Raw genomic sequence first — 6,000 nt, 5'->3', positions numbered from 1 at the left:
AGCCACACTAAACTCCCACAGCCACTTTTACCTTCAGTTCCAAGAGATCTGACACCTTCATATGGCCATAGGCATTGCACGCATGTGGTGAACAGACATGCACACGGGCCAAACATATAAAACATAAATAAATTAATATTCAAAAATGTTTAAACAAATAGAAAGGGAGGGCCACCCATAGGCAAAATGCTGGGAAATACAATAGCCCACCAGTCTTGAATCATCATTAAAACACTTGTATAGCCTTTCTGGAGCCACAGGGGGGGAAATGCATCCACTCAAAGTAAAGATGCAGGATATTTTGCAAGGTTGTTCTAATTACCAGGAAACTAAGTAATGCAAAATAAGTACTTAGAAATATTATAAATGTAACATTTGGCATGCTGTTTCTTTTACTTAGCATTTTTATCTGATTAACCAAAAAGACTTTTCTTCTGCCAAGTGAGGTGAACAAATATGAAACTAAGCTGAAATTTTTGGACCAACCCAGGCAGCGGAGGATTCAGCATTCCAGCATGCTCACCTATGTGGGACACAGACCAAATTTTCAGGCTTAGGTGTATACAAAAGAAAGGGACTGGAGGGAGACACAGCACTATCAAATATTTGACTAACTGTCAATGTTTTTATTACGTATTGATCTTTTTCTTAAACATACACATGAGCAAATATTATGAGGATAAGATACATTTGTTATTAAGAAAACACGAGTACAAAGTTCTCACTTTATAACATTCTTAGAAGTTCACAAATAGAAATAAAATATATTTCTATTTACACATATTTAGTGAATTGTCTGATATTAATTTCACATTGAGGCCATGAACATTATGTGCATTTTATTTATAGACACTTTATCTTTTTGTTTATTTGATTTCTGGTCGATATTTTGTTATTTTTAATCTTTTGGAAGCGCACCTTATATTCCAGCTATCTTTGAATTCTTCGTGCACTAGCAGATGGTCCCGAAACCCTTTGTCTCCAGCTTCCACCCTCACACACCACTATACCCCACTTATATTCTCTAGAAACTACACCCAGAGCCTTGTACATGGTTGGGAAACCTCCTAGTAACTGAACTACGTCAGCAGTCCATTCATTATTGTTTCTGTCATTCACAGAAAAGTGATCTTCTCAATATCCTCCTGCTGGGCATCGGATAGTGCAGAACTGCAGGTGTGCTCAGCTTGTGCCCAATTATCTCACGGTCTTCCTGGTGTTTATCTTTAGTCTCTGTCATAAGCTTGATTTCACTCACTAGACATGTATCATAAAGTCCACAGTATTACCCTTCCTTCTTTAGACTATGTAAAGCTCATCTTTCTTTCCCTTTTCCTGTTATGTTGTCTATGGAAGCTCCCATGTTGAATACTAGCAGAGTTTATAGGTTTTCTTTTCTAATATAGTCTCCATTTCTGAAGTTCTGACAAGTCTGTCACCACATACTAAATACAATGTTTATGAGTATGACTAAGTAAAATGAATTGAATTTTAATGTCTGGGTCTCAATTGGACATTAGAATTTTAAATATATACTATAAAGTAGTCAAATTATCACATCAAACTTTAAAAGAGTGTCTCAAATTGCTAACCAGATACATGTTTGTTATAGAAGAAAAATGAGCAACTACTAAGATGTTTGTTGATTCGAAGACTAATACCCTTCATGTATCTTTATCTAGTTATTAACTCTACATGTGATTTGCATAACAACTTGTTTTATATACTACATAGAATTAAGTTTTCTTTTCATTTCTTGCTAAAATGTATGCATTTACAACGTAACTGAAGTTTTGTCAACATTGTCACAAATTTCTGTATTATTTTCCTTTTTGGTTATTTCAACATCTCTCTTGAGATTGTTTCCATATTTAACAAAAATAAAAGATTATTGCTTTGCATAAAATTTCAATATTTTTTTTTATTTATGATTATTTTCCTGAGATTGTTCCAAGAAGTGGAGTTTCTAGATCACAGGGAATGATAGCCGTAACACTTACAATATGTTTTGCTGACGTTCTTGGTAAGAGGAAAGTCTGCATGCCCATCAATGATGCCCAAGAGTGCCAATCTCCTTGCATGTGCTCCACATGCAGGGTTTTCATTTTAATTGTCAACTTAATAGAAGCAATAATTCTAATTTTACTCATCATTTTGCGCAGAGATTGGATACTTAATTATTCTTTTTGCTACAGATATGCGTTTACTAACCTGTCTTCATATTCTGTGGCTGGTGGTTAGGCTTTAAAGAGGCTCATATCACTTAGGTGATTTGAAAACTAGATACATTAACCATTTGTAAAATGAGTGGCAGTTTTCTTTGTCTTAATACTCATTAAAACATGAATATAATTGTATGTAATGAAAAATTATCTTCAACTGCTTTTCAACGTGGTCAGTTTGTCTGCATAAAAATGCCTACTCTGCGTGAACTCAGTTGGCAAAGTGGCTACCTAGCATATATGAGATCCTTGGTTTAACCACTAGTGGCTCATAAACAGACCATAGTAGCTCATAACTGTGATCCCAGCACTGGGGAGTTGGAGAGGCAAGAAATTCAAGGTCATTCTTGGCTACCTATCAAGTTTAAGTCTATTCTGGACCGTAAAAGACCCTGTCTCAAACACACACACACACACACACACACACACACACACACACACACACACACACACACACACTTAGACATTTATATACATCATTTTTAAAAGGTGTTTATGTCTAGGTAATTTATAAATTGGAAACAATGAAAAGTCTCTGAATAATCAATAACTGTTAAATTATTTTTTTACATGATTTGGTAGTTTAAATAAGAATGACCACCAAAGGCTCATACGTTTGGGTCCTTACCCATCTGGGAGTGGCATTATTTGAGGAAACTAGGAGATGTGGCTTGTTGGAAAAGGCGTGGCCTTGTTGGAGGAAGTATGTCACTGGGTGTGAGATTTGGGTTTTCAATAGTTCTAGACCCAGTTTCCTCCCTCTCTTGGCCTGTGGATTAAAATGTAGCTCTCAACTACTGCTCCAGTGGCATGGGTGTTGCCTTGGTGTCATAGTGTCTCTTCACAGCAATAGAACAATCATGATAATATACCTTCTGTTACTGAACACAAAACACATTTAAAACAGCTTAAGAATGCTTCAAAACTATGTTAAAACTCACAAAATATGTTTAAAAAATTTGTTTACACATCATTTTTAGTTTTAAATGTACCAAATGATACCAAAAATCTAGTTTTTCTTTGAGACATTGGAACCACAAATTATAACTATTATTTCTTCTTTACTTTATTTCCCCTTATAGGCGTTGATAACTTTTTATACAATCTAACATTTTTACCAAATCTTTTCCTCATTGTTCTGCTTCCAATATATAAAAACAAGTTCCTAGCCAGACAACCCAGTTCATGACAAAATAGCGTAAACCTCTGGGGAAAACACAAAATGGAACTACCACAAGATTTGAGATAGTGAAAGGGAACGCATGTGTCTGGGAAATTATTTAAAGCAAAGAAGGGGCAATATCACAGAAGGCTCTGTCTTTGTGCCCTTGGCCTCAGAAAGGCTATTGTGATGGTGTGGCATGGGCAGCTAAGGTTCAGATATGCCTTATCTGTGACCTGAAAACATCAGAAACTGACAGAAGGGATGGGAAAGTCAAAGAAAGGAAATGGTAGGAAGATAGACCGAGGTATCTGTTTGCATGTCTATGTACATCTTAGTGAGTCTACGGAATGAAACGTATTTGGGGAAGATGCCAAACAATACAGCTTAAATTGAGTCCCTATGAGATTCAACTGCTTCTGCTAATAAACCAGAGAGTATCTGCACAATATGAACACATTACCTTCACTGTTAAGCAAAGTCAACAAAATCTTAAGAGGAATTCACAGAGGAAAAAAACGAGGAAAGGGAAGAGGAGAAATGAGAGGTGACATTCCCAACTGGACATTCACAACATCCAGATATAATTAAACCTTACTTGGAATTCAAAATAGCAATACCCCATATCTGAAAAAAAAAAAGTCCAAATTCAGATAATTTTGCAACAAATAATTCAAGTCAGTTCTTGTTGTGAACAATGACGTAATGAAAGCAAGGAAATTCTACAGAGAGATGGAAAACACTAAAGAAAATTATACTGATATGCTAGAGCTGAAAATACAAGATCTAAAATTTTCAAATGGCCATTGGAGCAGACTAGATACTAGAGGAGAAAGCTAATCAACCTGAAGATAATTCAAAGGAATCTACAGGGAGTGATAACTAAAGGCCTCTGGAGCACCACATGAAAACCATCTACCATAGAAGCTTCCTAGAAGATGTACATATTCAAAAGGAATTTAAATGGACTTAAGATAGGAAAGAAGACAATACCCAAACTAGACCCCACATTCTATCAAATAAAACCCCCAGAACTAGAAATGGAGTATATCTTTTTTGAGTTGTTAGCCATATGGGTCCCACAGGCCTCAAAAGAATTCAGGCTATTGGTAATGCCATTGAAACCCCTTCATAACTGGATAATGGGACTGCATTGCCTAAGACGTCACATATTTATGTCATAGAGCATAGAGAGACCTAGCTGATACTCAAATAGAAGATTCACCCTAATTAGCTACAATTTATAGTGCTAGAAGATGCTACCCATAGTGCTGGAGAAGAAAAGTAATCTACGGTCTCACACGTCTAACTAATCAGTGCAATAGTGTACAAATGTTAGGAGAGTAAACAACTATTTTCAGTTGGATTTAAGGCCTACTTTATGAAATGGAACACATACCTGATACTGTTAATGATGCCAATAATCTGAGACTAGATAGGCCCAGGGGAAAACTTACTACTAATGTTCTGCTAAAGGAGCATAGCAATAAAATCGCTCCTAATGACATCATAATACACCCATAGAAACTACATCAAGCAGCCCTCATCAAAGATGCTTCTCTTGTGCAATAGATGATAATTAACACGGAGACTGACAACAAAGAAATGTGTATATGATGAGAGACTTTGGACTATTCATTCCCCAGTGAGATGTTTTGTCACACTCCACCCATCAAAACATGGAAATCTAGGCAGAAGAAGGAGTAGAAAGATTGTAAGAGCCAGAGGCGGTGGATAGTTTTAGATACAGCATTGTAAGTGCATATATGAACTCAAAAAGACTATGACAAAATACACAAGAGCTAAACAAATTCAGCCAAGAAGCTATTCATGAATAATTGTAGGTGGGAGAGAAAACATCTGTCTTCTTCAATGGATTGACAGTGGACTTATCAACTGTACTTCAGAGCGGGTTCAATTCCCAGGATCAGTTGGGTGGTATACCTGGCTCCATGTTTTCAGTGGTTTTTGGTTCCATTGTGTTTGTTTGTTTGTTTGTTTGTTGTTTGTTTTAAGAGAGAAAAAGCATATATTTGGGTGAGTAGAAAGTGGAAGATGATCTGGGAGGAGTTGTGGGATGGGAAATAATATGATTAAAACATATACTGTATAAAATCCCCAAACAATAAATGTTTCTTCAAAAGAAAGGGGAAAAAATTATTCTGAAGAAGAAATAATGCTCTAAAGTAATTTACTAAATTTTCATGGATTTACATTAATTTATTTAGCATGTATGTAACTAAGATTTCAAAGGACTGTGGTGGAGCAAGAGAAAGATCTCAATATCAGTGGATGACATAGAGTGATAGATTTGAGAACGTCTATGGCCTCCCAAAAAAGTACAAATAAGAAGAAAAATATATCAAGACATATACAGTGTTCAAATGGCCCAGGGACAGAGCCACAGATACAAAACCTAAATAGAAAAATGATACTGTACAATCATAACTTCAGTGTGCAACAATTATTTCAATGGCACAAACTCCTCAGAAAGAATAGGTTCAACAACAGTAGAACAGTGAAAATGATAACTGAAAAAATTATATTTGTAATGCAAATATCTCTTAAATTTTTTAGATAAAATGACTAAATAACTAATGATCAGTGGGCCTCAAT

This window comes from Acomys russatus, chromosome 7 (assembly GCF_903995435.1).
Source record: "Acomys russatus chromosome 7, mAcoRus1.1, whole genome shotgun sequence".
NCBI lineage: Eukaryota > Metazoa > Chordata > Mammalia > Rodentia > Muridae > Acomys > Acomys russatus.
This window is presented reverse-complemented; position numbering follows the sequence as displayed.